Raw genomic sequence first — 24,083 nt, 5'->3', positions numbered from 1 at the left:
CACATGAATGTATTTGCTAACAAATACTAAGGTGTTCTCAGGTAGTGCAGAGGTAAATTGCTCTAGCCCACTACTGCTGATATCCAGGGTTCAAATCTTTAGGGTGCATTCACATGAGTTCTGCTTTGTTCAGTGCTTGGCTTAAGCAGTGCGGTAAAATGTCATCAAAGTGTGAATATGAGACGAATCTACATTTGTGTGGAAAAACCGTCACTCTGAAAGCGTCCACATGTATGTGTTTAGCTCGATTTTCCTCACTGTTGCACTTTTAAACTTGTGTTACAGCTCGTGGTGCTGAGAAATTGTGAGAATCAAGTCTAAAATGCTTATGGTAAAAAAAGCTTAACATGGTTCCTAAATAAACATAGGAACACGAAACCTCTCTTAATTATTACTGCTCATAAGTTCTCTCTACTAATTGAATTCGTCAGTCGCTGTTTTAATACAATAAGTCATATTAAGCTTTGTTCACGTTAAGCACTGTTTGTACTGCCTGAGCCCCTTTTACCACGTCATATCAAATAGTTTGTCTCATTGGAGGAGCCTTGGAGACTAAGCAGCACCGCAACACCCCACAAGAAAACAACGCCATAGCCGGCACAAAAGCTCATGTTCTTTTAGTGGTGCTTTTGGCCAGTCAGGCATCTACATACAGACAAGACTGGCTGTTTCTGAGGAGGGGATGGTCGAGGCCCCACGATGGATTGGTATCCTGTCCGAACTGTGTTACTGCATTGTGCCCAGTGATAATGGGGTAAACCGCACAATGCAGTGGTAAAACCATAACAATCATTATAAAAAAACCACCAAGATTAGACACCCTTAAACAAAATAACTGATACTGAACTAACAGTTTTTTTGATTTCTGGATTCCGGGGTTAGAACAATGCTGGTCTAACTGTACATAACACATCCACAAAGTTGAATCAGTTCATCTGGACACAAGTTTGTTGTAGAGATACGTTTCAGTCTGAGCTGGTGGTGAATACCCCAACCTTATATGCAGTTGATTTGCATAACGACCGATCACCGCCCATTGAATAACAATGGAACCGGTGATCAGGTCCATATGCAAATCACAATGACCATTAATTACAATGGTCATGTGTGTCTTTCACATATGATTGGGGTAAAGCTCCTATTATGGCGTTGTAAGACTGAAGAAGTCATTCGGATTGAGTGACGAAACGTATCTCTACAACAAACTTGTGTCCAGATGAACTGATTCAACTTTGTGGGTTTGTGTACCTGGATTATTGAGCATGCATCAATAGATGTACATAACAAAGATGGATAAAGCATGGTGTGTGTGTGTGTGTGCGTGTGTGTTAGATGACTTAATTTCAGCCTGTTTTGAGTTAGGCATGCAAAGCCGTGTGCTCGTGTCGGCCTTTTTAGATAAAAGGGCACTGCATAAAAGCTGATGGGTGAGTTTTTGCATCATTGAAGTCAAGGCCAGCATCTTTACTCTTTCATCTTAATTCCTTTCCGGGACACAAACACACTCTTTCAGGTCTCTGAGAAAACACGGCCATCCCACAGTGTGCTCACATGTGCTGTGATTAAATAAGATACGATTATTTATTACCGACTGCTCAATTAAAAACGGGCTTTTAACACCACAAGCTATGAGCTGCTGATAAACACATGCTTGCTTGAATTGATGGATTATGTAGCGTGGAGAGTGGGCTTTTTGCTACATTATAATCCAGCTGGGCTGGAGCTGAAAGAGTGAGTGAGTAGGAGTGCACTCGCCACGCTCTTTTGAGGAGAACAGCACGGCCATGAAGTGTCAGCCCTGCATCACAATGAGAGCCGGCAAAATGATGTCACTTTTCAATCCTCCACCTCCGTCTTTTCTGCTTGTTTGCAAAGAGCTGAAGGGAGAGATTAGATCTGAGATCCTGCAGGGAATTACAAAACTAAACAAGTTGCAAATATTGATGAGGCTGGGATTACAATGATTTCTGCGACTGATCTTTTTCTGCTCTCATTTGCTCTTGATATAATCGTCTCCAATTCCCTCCTGTTGGAATCATGCCACTAGCTCCACCTCATGTGCTGGACGAGGAGGGATAGGGCAACTTAGAGACACGATGGAGTCTGCGTCGGGTTTGGAGAGGCATGCTAAACTCTTCAGATCATTCATTACTATTGAAGGCACCTCGACCAGACAGAGAAGGCCGCTGCTATACGACAATGAATTTCCGACCTTTTCCCCCCCATGCAGGCACAGCCAATCATGAGATTAGCACAAGTGAGATTCGAACTCAAACCGATATATGGGTGAAGGGATATTGGGATGACTTATTACAGGATTGTCGCCTGAGCATCCCACGATAAATGTTTCATAATTTTAAATATACATGAGGCAACTTGGAATATTAATTTAGTAGTGCTACAATGTCATTTTGCGGGTCTCAGGTGGGTCAAGTTTCCCTGGAATCACTGGGCGCAATGTAGTAACCCACCACACATAGGACACCAATTCATCTCAGGCCTTGGCCACCCCCAAAACGTAGCCAGTCATAGTTGTATGTAGACGCCTGACAGGCTGATGCTGTGTGTATATTTTTGACCTACCAAATAAAAATTTTAATCAATTCAGTCAAAAGTACATAAAATAATAATGATAATAAAGGCGCCAAGGTGGCGATATACCGCTAGCACACCAGCACAGAGTTTCTGAACTCCTCGGTTCGAAACTCGGTGTTGCTGCCGGTCGGCTGGGCGCCATCTAGCGGGCATAATTGGCAGTGCCTGCAGCAGACACTAATTGGCCACCGTATCTGCAAAGTGGGTGCCGGACTATGTGTGGGTGGATGGGTCTTCATACGCTGTGTAAGGATCCTGATTGGCGGAAGAGACGCCTGTGCAGAAAGCAGGGGCGAGAAGAGGATGCAATCTAGTATCTCTGGTAGCAGCGGAAAACAAAATGGAGAGAAAATGGGGGGGGAATGGAGAGAAAATGCATTAAAAAAATACAAAAATACAAAAATAATAATAATACATTGTAGAAATGACCAGAATCCCACGACAGACATGACATGTATGCAGGTGTATGTGAACTGTGACTTTAACTATATTTATTTAGACGCCACCCTGTTTGTTTTACTTGCTACCCTGATTATTTTAAATGAATCGAGAAGAGAGGATGTTTATGCTACAACACAGAAATGCTGACACCACTAACGTCTCCACTGTGGATGCCAAAGACCTGCTGAGAATTCAGATGCCACAGCTAAATAAAATTTGACAAGTATTATATTAAGCTGTGGAAGTTCAGCTTTCCTTTTAGAATATGGAATTACAAAATAATTACTTTATGCAAACAAAAATATATAGACACTTTATATACCTTCTAACTACCAAGTTTTGCAATTTCAGCTACAATAACTGCCATAATTTGCATCTATTCATGCATGTATAGCCTGAAACACAGCAGCTGCTGAAGTAGTTCAATAGTGAGTCACGTTGAGAGTCATGTCCTTCTGTGTTGCCAATCTGGCCGGCAGAGGGGGCACAGGGGCACAGATGACTGATGCGTCGGGTTCTCCTAACTGACAATGACTTGCGCCTTGTAAGCGCTAAAAGGATTTCTCCCTTTCAGACTCACCAGCTACATTAATGGCAAACCTGCTATTTCTCTCAAACTATCATATCGGGCTGCTCAGTCCGGTCCGTTTTTCTGCCGCCGTGCAATGTTAGCATACTTATTTCTTTCTGGGAACTCACCCGGTGTTGGGCCATTTTGAGACTCCCAAAGGAACCAGCCTGAGAGAGTGTCTAGCGCCTGGAGACATCCCGTGCCCCAGTGACATCCTCTTTCTGGAACAGACCCACTAGTAAATCCATGTTATGCGTTGTGTTAAATCCATCGCCGGTTGGTGGAGTTGGGGTGCCACTTGTGCGTTGCCAGTCACAGCTGGTTCTGAGGGTTCCATTACTTTTTTTCTCAAGATCTCAGTTGTCGCAGACAGCAGGAGCAGCCTGTCATACTGTAACAACCAGTTCTTGTTATTTTGGTCACCTTATTTATTTATGAGTGTCCTCTTTCTGTTAGTGGCTTTTTAGTCAACATTATTGTTCTACCTCAGTTAAATATCTTGCACCTGTGTTCTATTTCATTTTTGCAGGTGCGGCCCTGTTACAACAGCCATGGGACACATACACAGACACATGCTGGCAGTTAGGGCTGGGCGATTTTGCCAAAAAAAAAAAAAAATCTCGATTATTTTTAAATTATTACCGATTCTCGATTATGATTTCTTTGTTCTTGTATAATGCAATTAAAAAAAGACTCAAATTTCTTTTTTTTTTTTACATTTTAATTTAAAAGACCGCAGAAGTGCAAAAATAGTAACAGCACCACCGATAATTATCCTTTCAAGGAACTCAAACTTTATAACAATAATTGTATAACACTAATTAACAATAATTAAAACAAAATAGGAATCTTAATTAGCTATATCCTTTACAAGAATAGCTCACAAACAACTCACTTTAAATAATGTGCAGCAGAACCTCCTTACATTAAGAAAAGTGCAAAACCATATAAGTTCTTTTAAGGTTTTTTAAAAGGAACACGAGTCTGTGTACTGTTTCCACCACTGAAGTGAGTCTGTATCAGTATCCACACTGGGGGGACATCAAGTAATCACTCAGCTCAGCTTTGATTTTGTCCTCTTGTGACTGGGGGGGTGGATGGAGGTCTTAAGATCTGCTTCTAACAATATAGACTACAATTCCCATGCTCCCACGGACTCTCACGTGTCCCCGGTCAGCCAATCCTGATTGTGCTCATCGGCTCCGGAGTTTTGATTCATTTCAGCTGTGTTCGATTCAGTGAATCTTAATTAAACTCTTCTGATCGTGTGTCTCGTTTTGCCGATCGTGTTTGCGGTTCTTATTACTGAATCTAACCGTTACCGTGTATGGCACTTGTTGTCGTCCGTTTACTGTTTTAGTTTTCGCTGATTTTGTTCACTGTTTTTGCCTTTTTGATATTAAACTTTCCTTGATATATATTCCGCGAGCGTCTGGTCAGTTTGTATACAAGTATGTATACAATCGCGATTGTCACATTTCTAATATCGGGTGAAAACGTTCAGCCCTACTGGCAGTAGAATAGGTCATAATGAAAAGCTTTAACAGTAGTGAAAAACAGTCCACTTGCAACACTCAGTGCTGAATACCAAACGGCCTTGAGTCGCAAGCACCTGCATGTCCTCCCTCACCACATCCAGAAACCTCCTCTTTGGACTTCCTCTCCTCCTCCTAACTGAAGGCTCCATACTCAGCACCCTCTCCCGATAGAACTCTTATCCCTACTCTGCACATGCCCAAACCACCTCAATCTCTCCTCCCTAAATTTGTCTCCAAAACACCATACCTGCGCTGTCCCACTAATTAACTTGCTCCTAATCCTCTCCATGCTCGTCACTTCCAAGAAATATCTCTGCATCTTTATCTCTGCCACCTTCAGCTTCGTCTCTTGTTTTCAGTACCATCACTTCCAAGGCATACAACATAGCAAGTCTCACTACTGTCTCGTAAACTTTCCCTTTCACTCTGGCAGATACCCTACTATTACAAATCAACCTGCCACCCTACACCAACTCAACCTTGCCTACACTCTCTTCTTTACCTTTCTACTACACTAAAATCAACAAGCAATATACACCAAAAGTGTCAGCTGGAAAGGTGTAGACCAGTGGTCCCCAACCACCGGGTCATTTATTACCGGGTTGCACAGAAAGAATAAATAATTAGCAATTGCTTCCATTTCCAACATCTCTGTAAAGCAGGATTTTCTTGCTTGCTGTTTTCTTGAAGTGACGGCAACCAAAACAAAGTTACAGAGTAGACTGGACATAGGGAACACACATCGGGTGTTATTATCTCCTATCATGCCTAGGTGTGAGCATCTCGTTGCAGCGAAAAAAGCTCAGGGTTCCCACTGATTTTCCATCACTGGTGAGTAGTATTGTTATGCACTTTGTGTTTTTTTTATTATGCTCGTCGAATAATTTTATTTTAAATCCTGCCGCCCCGTCGGTCCATGAAATTATATCTTATATGAAACCGGTCCGTGGTGCAAAAAAGGTTGGGGACCGCTGGTGCAGACCATCACTGGACATCCACATCTCTAGAGTGATTTATTACACTTTGACATCTGGCAGTCTTATACTCTTTACGCTATGGCATACAATGCTATCCGTCCCTTTCAGCATGCAGTGGGATCATGAGGAAATAGTCAGCATAAAGAAGAAATGGTTCTTTTAGATGTAAAACAACTAAACAGCTAGCTGACTTCAAAATTAACCAGCAACTACACAGTTTCAGTATTCACACTTAATGCTCTTGAACACGTGAATCCCTGCAGTCATGTTTCAGAATATTCATAGTGGTGCTTGGGTGGTGCAGGGGTCTAATGAACTAACACACCACTGCTGAGATCCAAGTTTGAATCTCAGCTATGCTATTGACCGGCCGGGCAAAGCAATACGGGATTCTGCTCTCTGAGTAAACCTGTCTCTAGCGGGTGAAAGCTGACCATACATGTCAGAAGTGGAGTGTGTTAGGTACAGCCCTCTCAAATTAGGGTGTAGGGGTCTGCAGCAGAAGAGGAGATACAAACGAGTAATTGGATACGACTAGATTAGGATAAAAAAAATGCAGAAAAAATAATAATAATGAATACTAGTAATAAAAATCTCCAGATTAATGGCCACAGTTTCAATTCTGAATTTGTCTTCCTCACAGCAGATCTGCCTGTTTTGTCTACTTTTCAAAATGCGGAGAGAACAATCCAGCTGTTGCATGAATGTGCATGCCTTTTTTTCCAAATAGGTGTGTATGTACACATGCCTGTCAGAGTAAATCATGTTCAGCACTTCCCCTCCCTGCTTGCACACTGGTGTTTTTATCAGTCAGATAGGATGAAGCCCAGGAGTGAGGGTGGATGACTGTGCCGATGAGCCCCAGTGCCAGGTGAGATCATGGGAAACGAATGCAGCTGGCTCTTAACAGCCCCAGCAGAAGCTTTGCTCCCTGCTGGAAGCTCATGACCTTTAGTCTGCCTCCACCTCCACAGCAGCACAGCCAATTAGACCCATACGCTCCTCTCCACCTGCATCAGCCTGCAGCTTTAGTTGGGAGCAGATGCTAGAAAATGGACTGTCAACATCAAATGTCATGCACAGCTTTCTCTGTTTGTGGTTAAGTATTATGTTTGGTGTCATGTCTAAAAAAGAAAGAACTTCAATAGCAAGCGCAGAGCTCTGACTTTAATCTTACTGAACCTCTTCGTTTAGGATGAGTAGGAATGCCAATCCCTACAATTCCATGTTCACTTCTAACATCAGTGACTGACCTCATAAAAGCAATTTTGACTTATTTACAGTGGTAGCCTACTGGGTAGAGCTTTGGGCTATCAGTAGGAAGACTGTCAGTTCAAATCAAGGCTCTGCTATGCAGCCACTGTTGGGCCCTTGAGCAAAGTCATTAACCCTGTCTGTTCCAGAGGCACCTTACAATGGCTGACCCTGCGCTTTGACCCCAGCTTCCAAACAAGCTGGGATACGTGGAAAAAGAATGTCATTGTACTGAACACATGTATATGTCTATCTGACAAATAAAGGCATTCTTCTTTACACAATTTGAAATCCTGTGGAAAGCCTTTCTTGAAGAGTGAGGTTCCGTAAGACGGAGGGCAACACCATCTTAATGCCCGTGGTCCAACACGTTAATGGTCAAGTGTTCATTTAGCAAACACTTATTCAAAACATCCTAAAATTTAGACTAAACACAATGCAACTGAGGATTAAGTGAAACAGTGGCAACTTGGTGGCGGTGTGATTTAAACCAGCGATTTTCCAAACACTAGTCCCCAACCCTAACCCTAAAAAACCACTGCCCTAACTTTGGGGCCATACAGTGTATCTGTTTAAAATAGATGATTGTTTACAATTTGTGAAGAGTTTGAGAATACCCATAATTCCCACAGTCACACCTGCAGAACTGTGGGAACTAGTTATTTGAGTCTACATAGAGACAAGGCAAAAAAGGCTATAAACAGAGAGGCAGACAAGGGCTCGGTTCCTGTAAGAGAGAGTGTGCTGTGCAGAGTAGGGAAAATAGATGACTCCACTGAGACTAAGCATGACATGCCATTGCCAAGGTCAGTGCCCCTTGATACCCTTTTCCATTGACTCGGAGCTCAGTGCTTGTTCAGAAGACCATTAAAGAACTAGCTGGAAAAGCCAACTGGTTTAATAAATGTGTGGAAGCGTCTATATGATGATTGATGTATATAAGATTTTTTCTTTTGAAGTTTTACCTCTTGCATCAAATCCTAGATTGTACTTTGAAATGACATTGTAGGGATGGATGCCTTAGCATTAGCTATGTAGGTCCTGTTGAGTTTGTTTAAACTGCTGTAATGTCTTGCTTCGAACTACTTTTAAGGAGACTAATAAATGTAGCCGCACTGAAGCTGGTCTGATGACTTGTGATGAGATGCCACCTCAGATTTTCCTTTAATTTGCCTAATTATGTATATATTTCACACTATTTGAACCTAAAACGTCACTATAAAACCTTTTGTAAACTGAAACTGTAAAGTAAACAAGCAATTACCGTTCACTTCTATGGTTACCGAAAATGGCATGATAGCAAAAATTAGAATACATTAAAAATAATGTTAGTACAGTTCAGTTTCACTAATGCCACGGACACACTACACGACTTTTACGACTTTCCTGTACTGTCAGGAAAACATGCAAGAATTGACAAGAAGAATGACACAATACCATGCGTGAGACAGGGTTTTTTCCTTCCAAGAAATGATCCAAGTTGTTTAGGCGCTGATATGCAGCAAAAAACAAAAGGGGAAAAAACATTACAGGTGAAAAAGTGGATTGGGATACACAGCCAGCCAGGATTGTCTGTTCTGTTCTGTTCTGCAGAGAGAGCTGAAGGTAAATGTATCTTTTTGCTGTGAAAATGGCATTATGGTTTGGCAAAATCAATAAGGTTACAAATACTGCAAAACTTGAGTGTATGCCAATGTATTCTAATAATAACTATATTTTGCTCTAGACATGCTTATTGACTTTTACTCCACTCCTCTTCTAAGTTTCTCCCCACTCTGTATCTTCTGTATCTGGCTGGACACTGCAATTACTGCCAGTCATAACCTAATCGCAACTCTTTTCACACTATGGGAGTCTGTAAGCAATCGGCAAACCTCTCGAATCGCGTCTTTGAACAGTTCAGACATAGTGATCAAGAGTTGATTTTGAAACCCAAGCGAAGGCAGATTTGCCTCCGAGCTGGCGCATTTGTTGGCGGCCTCTAAAACCTGTAGGTGGAAAATCAGGGCTAAAATGATATAGTATAAACTAAGCCTTCCCAGCATCTGGCTACCTTTAGAATGGTTTACTGCAAAACAAACACTGAACTTTTGTAAATGTAACAAATTTTTGGAGTCCTTTCAGTTAGTGAAGAAGTTGTGTAAACCTTATTTCTAAGGCCTTACCTAATTCATTCAAGCATTAAGGCAGGCTGCTCTATCATTTAATTTATGAGTGTAATGTAATGACTGTCATGAAATGTGGCACTTTTCTTTAAAAATCCATGAAATCTGTGATTTTTAAAAATAATTTTTCTGTGAATTTTCCTGCCTCTTTGCCCCTGACAAAAGTCATGAGATGAACTACTAGAGCACCTGCTTCAGTGCCACAGTATTCTACCACAAAGCAATCTATAGATATTGGGTACTGATAGGCCCAATGTCCATCATTGACATGGCAGGAAATCTAATCAATCCATGTGTGCATAGACTTTGTCCCTCATGGGTGTTCTGGGCTATGGAATAGACAGTGTAAAAGCTACCCAGGACAACATAATGGCACTAATAAGTGCAGCAGTGTGGAGGTTTAGCGGTGTCATGTTGCCACTGTTCACGGGTGACTTCATAACTTCATTACCCAGGCCCTGCCAGCACTTACCAAATGGTTTCTCCAGGGCACATTGAGACAGATCATGCATTAATAGTGCATGAAGTCCTAAAAAGCTCCATATGTCCCAGCTGAAACAGTAAACATAATGAGTAATTTTAGAAAGCCTCGATTGCAGAGGCTGGATGCTCAAACGGAATCTCCTGTGGGCACTAGAGAATGCCGTGCTGCTTTTGGTGCCGAGGCGGACCATTCAGTAGGACCGTTTCCTGGACTGTCGTGTTTGTGTTCCTGAAATTAATTACCAGCGTGTGGAGAGAAAGCTCATTCATAATGCATGACAAGTTGTCGATGCTCAGCGTACAGGTCAGGAGTGGTTTATGTACTCGCACAGAGGAGCAAATGATCCCTGCAATAGTTCCTATAGTTCTGAAGATTCATCAGCTCACCTAAACTATCAGTCAATTCTGACCAGGCAAAAATGTCCAGAGTGTTCCAACCTAACACAGTAGCTCTCATTATTTGGGTTTAGTAAATAATCAATAGCAATCTGTTTTTAAGTCCCCTTACCTTCTTTCACTGGCCACTTTATTAGAAAGTGTATACTGATACTGGAGAGGAAACGCCCTTGCAGAGCAGCCTCATTACATGTAGCCTGGATTGCACAAGATATTGGAAATATTCCTTTTGGATTTCAGCCCAAGCTGGCATGACAGACTCTATGACTTGCTGTTGATTTGTCAGCTGCAAACCCCCTATTGTACTATCACATCTCAAATGTATGTGATTTCTAAAAATAAGCACAGGTGACTGGGCAACAAGCTCACTGTCAGGTTTATAAACTATTCAAAGGTGACTAGTGGTTTGTGACATCTGCTCACCCAGGACAAGTTCGTGAATTCATGCTGTTTATGCCAAACTCTGACCCTAGCTCTGAACCTATCTGCACATCACAGTAGAAATTCCAATTCTTCATAGCAGTTTTTGTGAGTTTTTTACTATAGCTTCCGATTTCTGTAATTCGATGCATTGTGCATTCTAAGATGCTTTACTGCTCACCACGGTTAAAAGTGTGGTTATTTAAATGACCTTAATCTTACTGTTAGCTAGTACCTGCTTATAGAACTGCTGCTCAGTAGATGCTTTTAATATTAAATCATGCTGTAGAAACTCAAGCCTGCTCTGATAAATGTCCCAGATCAGGAGGTTCTGACATCCTTAAACCAGTAAGCCTTGCAAGTTAATATAAGGGGATTTCTGTATTTAGTCCAGCATTTTTAGATGGCAGCTGGCCACATCTATGGCCTAGATAAAGCAATGAGTTCAAACAACAGATTTTTTTAGATTTGCACTGGTATTCTTGCTAAAAATTATGCCGAACAAACATACGCAAGCGCTAATAGCTTCCAAAACAGCCCTGCAACTGTGATGCACTGTGTATTCTGACAACTTTCTATCAGAACCAGCATTGACTTCTTCAGTCGGTTTACCACTGTTCCTTCCTTGGACCACTTTTGATAGATACTGACCACTGCAGGCCTGGAACACCCCACAAGAGCTGCAGTTTTGGACATGCTTTGATCCAGTTGTCACTTGCTGCCTAATATATCCCACCCACTAACAGGTGCCGTGATGAAGAGATAATCAGTGGTATTCACTTCATCTGTCAGTGGTCATAATGTTATGCCTGGTCGGTGTACACAGTAGCAATAATAATAATAATAATAAATCTTACAGCTATTTCAATGACTGGACCACTACAGGTGCCATGCGTTTTTCGACTTTTATATAAATACTACCAAGCATTAGCAGTGTATTCATTTGCATTTTCTGTTTCTGCCATTTAATAATTCATTTGATCACAATGTAGCCACTACATGTTTTTAAAATTAAATCTTCAATGGACATGTTCACTCTTCAAATCTGATTTAAATTCCTAATTTATTTATATTTCTATGTTTTTGAATTTTTGACATTTTGTGTGCCGATAAGAAATGTTAAGTCCTTAATAGTCCTACACTTTAAATGTGTTTTCAAAACTGAAACTTCAATGGACATTTTTACACTTCAAATCTGATTCAAATTCCTAATCTATTTATATTTAAATGTTTTTGAATTTTTGTCCTAGCACTCTGAATAACAAATATGTGAAATAAATTAACAAATGTCCCAAATGATGGTGTATGTTAAGCTACATTCAGATAATCCACTGCTGTGCTGGCTGATGGTATCTTTAAAAGATACGTGAAAAGTCCTACAACTATAGAGCTAACAGCCACAGATTAAGCCCTTACGCAAAATGATTCAGGGTCAAACCCTCTAATTCATAAAGTCAAGATGAAAGCCAAACTGTAAGTAGCCCTTTGTGAGATAAACACGAGTTACAGTAATTGTTCCTGGATAGAAGACAAGAGTGCACTCACTTTTTTTGGATGATAAAGAAAGCACTGCATTACATCTTATTTGAGATGGATTTGGAATGATCCAACCTACAATACACTGTCTTGATTTTAATGTTAAAACAGACAATGAGTAAAGAAAGCCTAATAGCATTCAGTCATCACCTTATTATATCCCAGATCCTGCTGTTCAGCCCCAGCACGTGGATTCAGATGTTAGCAAACGGTATTTAGTGTGCAATGTAGCACAGAAATGCCCTCCAGGCTGGCAACTTTCATCAAATCCCTGTATACAAAAGCTTTGTTCTGTGTGAAAACTGTGAGCACTGCGTATCAGGTCACATTATGTTCAAGAGGCATTTTGTTCTGCTCGAACTCTGCTCAGAAACAAACGAGTGCACTAGTGAATCAATTAATACGTCAACCTTAGCTGCATTCACTGCAATTCTATGCCTCTGCAGTCATGGGATTTTCCCAGTAAGCGTTATCGTCAATTACACAACAACGTGACAAAGAAAGCATGCAATTCAATGCTCTCTGGTCACAAAGGTCCACAATGCTTTTGTTCAAGTGGCAATAAGACAATGGCAGATGTAGCCATGAAGAAATATCAGCCAGTCTGATCTGGATTTCTGTTATGCAGTATCCTGTCATTTCTAAAGAGCTAAATGGTGGAAAAATTAAGAAAATACATTTACGACATTCAGACACATTCAGACATTGTTAACCAGGGTTCTCTTCAGCATGTGTTACTGTGTTGTGCCTAGTGATGCTGGAGAATCTGGCCCCACCACAACCCTGACAAGAAAAAGCAATAGAAAAACTTAACCTAGTCATTCTGTGGCTAAATTCCATCACAGGACATTGCTGACGTACCCATTCTTGCACTCGCTTGCACCTAGGGGCAATTTAGAGCAGCCAATCCACTTACTGATACACATCTGGAAGACGCGAAGAAAACATGGTACCCAAATTAAACTCACACAGACATGTGGAAAACATGAATGAAGGTCACCCAGGCTGCACAGTGGCTAGTTGGGTAGCACTGTCACCTCACAGCAATAAGGTCCTGGGTTCGATTCCCAGGCGGAGTGGTCCGGGTCCTTTCTGTGTGGAGTTTGTATGTTCTCCCAGTGTCTGTGTGGAGTTCAATCGGGAGCTCCGGTTTCCTCCCACAGTTCAAAGACATACAGTTGAGGTGAATTGGAGATACAAAATTGTTCATGACTGTGTTTGACATTAAAATACTTGAAGTGATTAATCTTCTGTAACGAGTAACTAACCAAAGTGTGTAAAAACATGACGTTAAACTAAAAATAAATAAAGAGCAAACCCAGGTCTCAAGGGCACATGTTGCAGTGCAGCTCCCACGCTACCTGCTATGCCACCGTGGCAGCCCAATATTGAATCATATTAGTATTGAAACACGTATGAAAATGAGAATAACACTAAAATCACAGAACTTGTTTAGATTTAATAAGCTGATCTTCTTAGCCTGCTGCCACCACGATACTTCACAGCGAGAAGCTAGTGAAAGATCAGAAGAGATAAAATGAGATCATTTAGTAAACTTAAAATATCTCAGTCTGCTGTCTGTGGCTTCGAGGCATCGGCCGTAGACTGTGAATGTGAGCTCGCCTCCCACCTAACATTATTTCACAAGCTACACTGTAAAAGTACATTATATAGCCTAATCCTTAATACTAACTATTAAGATCAAATTTTATAGCCATATCCATTGCTAAGATGTATTATTATTATTATTATTAATAATTTACTCCCATGATTCCCATTTAGATAGTGTTTCTCCATAACATCCTGTCTACCGTTTGCTTCCTATCAATCATATAAGATAAACAATATACGTACTTCCAACTTTGTGGCAACTGTTTGGGAAAGCGTGCATATGCCTCTGTAAACACTGCAAGCTGTTACTGGCCATAGACACAGACCATTATCAGCCTGTTCAATTTTTTTACTTTGCATCGTCCTGTAATGTGTCCCAATCTATGAGCCTGTTATTGACAATGTGTCTGTATTCACTGGCTGATGTCAATAGTGAAAATGGGCATTCCACATTTCCTTTAAGAGATTTATCACTAAGCATTTTGGTTGCTTAGTCAGCAATGCCTTTGTTTCCAGTGATCAATGGATGAGATCAAATATCCAAATATAAACCTGTGACAAGGCAGGTCGTACCTCGCCACTGAGGCACCAGGTGTAGCTCTGCACCTGCAAGAACTGAAAATGAACCCAATTTGCAGGATGCAAAACCAAGGCAGGACAATACTGCGAATACAAAGCCTTAAACAAAAAGGTAACTGGAAAAGCGGTGGAACAAATTAACAAGTGAAAGACAAAAAGCATCCGCAGCCTGCAACAGAAAAAGTGGACAAAGAAGGGAGAGAGCACAAATGAAACTGTCAAACTGCTCAAAGCCCCAGCGACAACAGGTTTTTGGAAAAAGAGTAAAAGACAGAACAAGCCAGGGACGGCAATGCACGAGTGGCACCCCACCAAACCAACTGGTGCAGCATGTGCCCAGCGTGGGTCCAAACTTAGGTCCTGTGCCGAAAAGTGCTGTATTAAGCCCGGTATCATGGTTTCAAAAGAAAGAAGACTTAATGAAGAAGAAACCATGATGAATACTACAATCTGCAATCATAAATGGCAAAGCAAGACGACATGATTCTATAACTGTGCCCAGCTGCTGATCTCCACGGCAGGTGGTCCTGTTACACAACCAGATAAATTTGCCAATAAAACAATTACCAACAAATACAAATGAAAAGATCTCAAATCTACCCATGCTCCAATTCTAAGAAATGATAATAACTGTGTCTAAAACACAAAACCCAAGCTGGCTAAATTGTACATAAAATATGCTGGGACATGAAGGGACCGGCATACAAATTGTGTGGATTGAATGCCTATCATGGTTATGCCTCTCAAATAGCCTTTTAGTGCTTCAAACTATAAATATTAAAGAAATTACAGCTGCCACTTATAAGAGTGGACATGTTTTATGGATTTGGCCCAAAAACTAATCAAATTAATCTACGCAATACTGCTTGGATAAAATATTTTACAACATTTAACACGGGCCATTCTGAATGTGCCAAGAAAGCACCCAATATTAACTTCGTATAAAAGATTAGGACCGTATATTTAAGATCTCCATGATGCATAAAGAGAGAACAAAACACTTGAAATAAATCAAAATGTCAATAAGTGTTTCGTGATTAAAGCAGACAGTAAAAATTGGATTTTTTAATCAATACCTGCTGCAGGATAATGGATCCTGAGTGAAGGTTACTTTAATGGAATTATGTATCAAAACATCAGACTGCCACATTCAGTCCAGATAAAAATGGAACATAAATATGTCGTACTTAAAGCATCCATCTATTCTAGTACGACCAAAGAGGAAAACAAGAAGAGATACAGTGAATAAGCAATGCACCTTTTTCTGTGTGTTCACTACAAAAGATGACATCACCCGATATGTGGCAGATTTTTTGTGGTATTGTTTCCTATTAAGGCGCCAGTGTACCGCTCTGACACTTAGTTTTTTACAGTTTCTGATCCGATTGAACTTTGACCCAGTTCGTGGCTGACCTTTTCAAAGAGAGCCCATCAGACAAATTGTTTGACGTAGACAGAAGTGAAGATCAGACATGGCAGAGAGAAACTGATGCTTATTGTTTCATAAAACCCTGAACTGGTGCCCAGGTGGTACAGCGGGATATTCTGCTAGCACACCATCGCCGAGATTCTGAACTCCTCGGGTTCGAAACTCGGCGTTGCCACCGGTCGGCTGGGCGCCATCTATTGGGCATAACTGGCAGTGCCTGCAGGGACGCATGACCGGAATATGTGGGCGGGGTCCCTGATTAGTGGATGGAGGCGCCTGTGCATGGGTGGAAAGGGGTTCCATTAAGGGCTGCGTGCGGGTCAGAGGAGGGGGTGGGCTGCAATGTACCCTCCTCAGCTGTAAAAAATCGGGTATCCCCAGCAGCGGAAATATTGACTACACTAAATTGGGAGAAAAACGCGTTATATATATACGGGTATATATGAGTCATTCTATAATTTGGGGTACATTCCATGTCCAATGATAATAATTATATTTATTCTAACTATTTTCTTTAAAAATGTCATATTTTACCTATTAATGGAAAACATGTTGTAATATCACAAAAACATTATGTGCATCCTATGCTTCATTTAGCTTGAAATTTGTCATGATGTTCCTAAATGAACAGTTTTTGCTGTGTCTGTTTTTTTAAGTTGAGGGTGCCTTGGTTTTAAAATAATGAATAAAATCATTAAGGGCAACAACATCTATTTTTTTTTTAATTGAGTTTCTCTTTTAAATAATTTAAATATCTTTATTTATTAATGTCCGCAAAAGTTCTGTCAACTATGTTACTAACAGAACTCCACTCAGCAACTCAAAAATGGTTTGTTCTAAAACTATGTGACCAGCATTACATGATATCATTTTTCTCTGTGGAGGGTATATTGAACACACTGTGGTGAATGTCCTCTTATTTTTTTATATATTTTATCTATAATAGAACATTGTCAATGAGTATATTAATTGACCGTCAACTATGTTACATACATTGTTAAGGTAAACATTTTTTTTATAATTTTAATTCAAACGTATGTTCAAATTAGACATTATTCTGTTCAAGAAATGACATGTGGTCAGCCAGGCAAGGTCTACCACTGAAGTTATGGGTCAAAATAGGGAAATTGTCAACTACGTTACCTGTCAACTAAGTTACCTAGTAGTCTACATCTACTGTCCCTTTAAAATAAAAAAAATAAAAAATAATGTTTAAGCTTTGCAAATAGTGGATATGTTACACTAAAGGAATATATTAACTTGAACCACTGATTGTTCTATAGAGAGAGAACATTGTTTTTGTACTTTTTTGGTGATGTGAAATGTACCCCAAATTATAGAATGACCCTTATATAAAATTAAAATAAATATATAAATGGCATGGCGGCTAGTGAGCTGTGAAATAGGGAGACCAGGTTTGCATTTTTGATATTGATCCCATGTTTAAGACTGAATGCACCGTTTAATTAAAATAACAAAATTCAACTAACCAATTTCGATTGTTTTAGGTTCTTGAGAGCTTCATTGATATAAACTAAAATACATTTCATACAAAACTGCATGTGAATAAACTGCTGATACTGTCAGTCAACATTGTGTATTGTTTTTAAGCTTGGCACTCAGTTGCACAGCCAGCAGAAAGTGTTTTTCTGTGGCAGGGGCGATATGGCAATATATCTCCACTCTCATGGTGAATGAGGCGCAAACCGCTTATCATTTCTAGTTTGGTTTTGGTTTCATAGTAACCACACATGTGTATCACACATTTACAGGTGGTTAGCAGCTCCTTTAACAACTCAACAAAGCATGACAAAACACAGACTAGATGAAATAAGAGATGGATCCATGGAATTCATGTATGCCATCTGACTTTCTTTAGCTTTGTACACAAAGGGTTTATTTGGAGGCCAAGCAAACACCTTTCTGAACAAATACTGTAGTGTGGCAGGGTGCATTATCCTGGTGGAGTGTACTTTGCTTGCAACAATGTTTCGGTAGAAGGTAAGTGGCAAAGTAACATTAACCTGAATGCTAGGACCCAATGTCCAGCAGAACATTCACACTACCTCTGCCAGCTTTCTTTTTTCCCCATAGTGCATCATGCTACCATCTAATCCCAATGTAAGCGATGCACACACACCCAGCCGTCCACATGATGTAAAAAAACATGATTCATCTCATCTCACATGCTCAGTGTAGGTACTTTCAGTGGTCGACAGCAGTTAGCATGGGCACTCACTGTGCTGCAGCTATGTAACTCTATATGGTGCAAACTACAATGCTCTTTGTGTTCTGATCATAGCCAGCATTAGCTTTGAAGTGCTGTGCTACATTAACTCTTCTGTGGGACTGAACCAAATGGGCTAGCATTTACTTCCCATGCACATAAATGGACACTGGGCACTCATGACCCTGTCACCAGTTCTTCTAGTCGTCTAGTCATTACAATCTGGCCCTAGTCAAAGGGTGTGTTTGAAAAGCTAGTGAGCTCTCTACATAGGCAGCATTTTACGTCGTCCTACGCGTTCTCCCAAGAATTAGGCCGTTCGAAATCCTAGATGCCTTAATATCCTCACTAGTTAGGTATCTTAAAATTTCAATGTTATTTTGACTCAAGAAAAAGCATCGGAAGCATCCTTAGTGATGAAAGCAATCCCAAGATTCATTGCGTGATCTCTTCTCTCAGAAAAATAAACATGGCTGACGGTGCGGTGAATTATTTTTAAACGTAAATAAATTATTATTGATCTTTTAACTTGTATAAATGTGTATGAGTGTTTTTATTTGCAAGTTCGGGCTTGTCAGCAAATATAACTGTTTTCGATAAATGAAGGGAGTGGTTAGTTGACATGTTAGCACGCTGTGCCGCCCCAACGCATTGGTTTGAATGGCAAGATGCTAAATGCTAAACGAGAAACCCGATGGAATCGCTGTCTAAGTAGCACGTTCGAATGACCTGCCTTATAAGTCATTGAATTATTAGAATCCTCTCTACTGAGGCAGCTGCCTATGTAGGCAGTAAGACAGCAAGGCAGCTCACTAGGTTTTCGAACACACCCAAAGTCACTTAAATTCTTGCTCTTGCCTACTTCTCCTATCTAACATATCAAGAATATCTTTACATCTTGCCTAATGTATCCCAATGGGTGTCATTGCAATTAGATAATAAATGTCATTTCCTTTACCTGTCAGTGGTTTTAATGTTGTAGCCGATCTTGACATACTGCTTTGTGTAAACAATTGGTAGAAAGGTTGTTTCTACTCACTGATATTCAAAAACTGCACCACAAATTTATGCCAGCTTTAAAAACTCGAATCATGTCAATCTGGGGTGCTGTTTGAATAAAATCTCACTCCTCCCCACCATGCCCTCTATACCACTGTATAGATGGTACAGAAATGTGTTATTGTCAGTCAGTTACCATCATCATGTTGCATCTTTAAATTAGGCAAAGTTGGAATTAGAAATTGAGCAAATAAAAATGTGCCAGCTCAACAACAAGGGAATAAATACTGGGGTACAAATGGCTAAATCTGTTGAAGCGTGATTAAAAATTAACTAGCAAACATGGCATAATTTGTAGTATTAGTGAGCTAGTCTATTTTATCATTTCTACTCAGTGTACATTGTGTGACCTACTGAATATTGCAAAAAATATATTATTGTACTTTTCTTGCAGTAGAATCGTTGAGACAGTATATGAATATTACAAATATTTTTGAATGTCCTAAAAATGTCTAAATATATTTACATCATATCTGAGGAGATTTTTTATTACTCGAAGTGGCTGATATGTTATGATATGAGGCTTTGTTTCGAGCGAAGCCAAAACATCAATACAAAAATAAACCCCAAAATAAAACTAGTTTCTCAAAGTCTGTTTTCGTAAAACTGAAATACAGCGTCGAATTTTATTGTTGTTGTTTTTTTTCTATGCGTTTTCATCTTTTCATAACGCGTTCTCCTGAACTAGTTCAGTCAGAGGTTGTTCTGAGGTAACTTAAGGTAAAAACCTGCACTGTTACCAGAGCGCTGAAACAATTACTTTCTAATAACCGAAACACATCATGTTTACACAGTAAAAGTTCTATTTTAACTATTTCATTAGCACTAAATATCAGAGTAAATAAATAAACCTGTTAGCCGAGCAGCATTAAAATGAAAGCGGTGGTTTAAATATCAGAAGCAGCTTCTCCTGTGAGGAGACTGAGCTAGTGAAGACAGAGCGAGCGGCTGAGAGGAGAGACAGACAGAGAACCTACCAGCTTTATATGTCGATCTTTCTTTTCTTCTGTCATCTTGAACGAAGCCAAAAACCCGAGGAAATAAAAAGCGGGAGTAAAAGGAGTGAACGAGAGAGTGAAACAGGGGAGTGCGTTCACTCTTCTGCGCCAGATAAAGCCGGAGTTCTGCAGCCCTGCGCCGATTCTACTGAAGCAAAGCGGAGTGAAGCGAGCGCACAGCCAGCCAGAGCAGAACAGAGCAGCACAATGACAGGAAATAGACTCCACCCACCTACACACAGCGCAACACCTATACACACACACACACACACACACACAAAGAATAACACACACCTACACACTGTACAACATATACACACAATAACACACACCTACACACAGCTCAACACCTATACACACACACACACACCTACACACAGCTCAACACCTATACACACACACACATAATAACACACCTACACACTGTACAACATATACACACAATAACACACACCTACACACAGCTCAACACCTATACACACACACACACACCTACACACAGCTCAACACCTATACACACACACACATAATAACACACCTACACACTGTACAACATATACACACAATAACACACACCTACACACAGCTCAACACCTATACACACACACACATAATAACACACACCTACACACTGTACAACATATACACACAATAACACACACCTACACACAGCTCAACACCTATACACACACACACACACACACACAGAATAACACACACCTACACACTGTACAACATATACACACAATAACACCCACCTACACAGCGCAACACCTATACACACACACACACACAAAGAATAACACACACCTACACACTGTACAACATATACACACAATAACACACACCTACACACAGCTCAACACCTATACACACACACAGACACACACACACACAGAGAATAACACACACCTACACACAGCTCAACACCTATATACACACACACACACAAAGAATAACACACACCTACACACTGTACAACATATACACACAATAACACACACCTACACACAGCTCAACACCTATACACACACACACAAACACAGAATAACACACACCTACACACTGTACAACATATACACACAATAAAACACACCTACACACAGCTCAACACCTATACACACACACATAATAACACACCTACACACTGTACAACATATACACACAATAACACACCTACACACAGCTCAACACCTATACACACACACACACACACACATAATAACACACACCTACACACTGTACAACATATACACACAATAACACACACCTAAACACTGTACAACATATACACACAAAAACACACCTACACACAGCTCAACACCTATATATACAAACACACAGAATAACACACCTACACACTGTACAACATATACACACAATAACACACACCTACACAAAGCTCAACACCTATACACACACACACAGAATAACACACACCTACACACTGTACAACATATACACACAATAACACACACCTACACATAGCTCAACACCTATATATACACACACACACACACAGAATAACACACACCTACACACTGTACAACATATACACACAATAACACACACCTACACACAGCTCAACACCTATACACACACACACACACACACACACACACACACATAATAACACACACCTACACACTGTACAACATATACACACAATAACACACACCTACACACAGCTCAACACCTATACACACACACACACACACAGAATAACACACACCTACACACTGTACAACATATACACACAATAACACACACCTACACACAGCGCAACACACACACACAGAATAACACACACCTACACACTGTACAACATATACACACAATAACACACACCTACACACAGCGCAACACACACACACAGAATAACACACACCTACACACTGTACAACATATACACACAATAACACACCTACACAAAGCTCAACACCTATACACACACACACAGAATAACACACACCTACACACTGTACAACATATACACACAATAACACACACCTACACACTGTACAACATATACACACAATAACACACACCTACACAAAGCTCAACACCTATATATACACACACACAGAATAACACACACCTACACACTGTACAACATATACACACAATAACACACACCTACACACTACAACATATACACACAATAACACACACCTACACATAGCTCAACACCTATATATACACACACACACACAGAATAACACACACCTACACACTGTACAACATATACACACAATAACACACACCTACACACAGCTCAACACCTATACACACACACACACACACATAATAACACACACCTACACACTGTACAACATATACACACAATAACACACACCTACACACAGCGCAACACCTATACACACACACACACAAAGAATAACACACACCTACACACTGTACAACATATACACACAATAACACACACCTACACACAGCTCAACACCTATACACACACACACACACACACACACACACACACACACAGAATAACACACACCTACACACTGTACAACATATACACACAATAACACACACCTACACATAGCTCAACACCTATATATACACACACACACACAGAATAACACACACCTACACACTGTACAACATATACACACAATAACACACACCTACACACAGCTCAACACCTATACACACACACACACACACACACACACACACATAATAACACACACCTACACACTGTACAACATATACACACAATAACACACACCTACACACAGCTCAACACCTATACACACACACACACACACAGAATAACACACACCTACACACTGTACAACATATACACACAATAACACACACCTACACACAGCGCAACACACACACACAGAATAACACACACCTACACACTGTACAACATATACACACAATAACACACACCTACACACAGCGCAACACACACACACAGAATAACACACACCTACACACTGTACAACATATACACACAATAACACACCTACACAAAGCTCAACACCTATACACACACACACAGAATAACACACACCTACACACTGTACAACATATACACACAATAACACACACCTACACACTGTACAACATATACACACAATAACACACACCTACACAAAGCTCAACACCTATATATACACACACACAGAATAACACACACCTACACACTGTACAACATATACACACAATAACACACACCTACACACTACAACATATACACACAATAACACACACCTACACATAGCTCAACACCTATATATACACACACACACACAGAATAACACACACCTACACACTGTACAACATATACACACAATAACACACACCTACACACAGCTCAACACCTATACACACACACACACACACATAATAACACACACCTACACACTGTACAACATATACACACAATAACACACACCTACACACAGCGCAACACCTATACACACACACACACAAAGAATAACACACACCTACACACTGTACAACATATACACACAATAACACACACCTACACACAGCTCAACACCTATACACACACACACACACACACACAAAGAATAACACACACCTACACACTGTACAACATATACACACAATAACACACACCTACACACAGCTCAACACCTATACACACACAGAATAACACACACCTACACACTGTACAACATATACACAGAATAACACACACCTACACACAGCTCAACACCTATACACACACACACACACCTACACACTGTACAACATATACACACAATAACACACACCTACACACAGCTCAACACCTATACACAC

General features: G+C 40.3%; 1 protein-coding gene across 4 annotated transcripts in view; it reads right to left on the bottom strand.

Annotated features, from left to right (window-relative positions):
• The window catches only part of mid2 (midline 2), a 191,648-nt gene that overhangs the window by 126,950 nt on the left and 40,615 nt on the right, over positions 1-24,083 (bottom strand). Inside the window, exon 1 of one of the 4 annotated variants that reach the window (XM_062999979.1) lies at positions 20,259-20,422. The exons of 2 other annotated variants lie outside the window; for them this stretch is intronic. The gene's annotated coding sequence lies outside the window, so the exon portion shown is untranslated. Of the gene's footprint in view, positions 1-20,258; positions 20,423-24,083 lie in introns of those variants that run through there. One more of the 4 variants, XM_062999977.1, reaches the window with a different exon arrangement.

Source organism: Trichomycterus rosablanca, chromosome 8, assembly GCF_030014385.1.
Source record: "Trichomycterus rosablanca isolate fTriRos1 chromosome 8, fTriRos1.hap1, whole genome shotgun sequence".
NCBI lineage: Eukaryota > Metazoa > Chordata > Actinopteri > Siluriformes > Trichomycteridae > Trichomycterus > Trichomycterus rosablanca.
The sequence above is the reverse complement of the archived record's forward strand: the minus strand, read 5'-3'. Positions and strand labels throughout refer to the sequence as shown.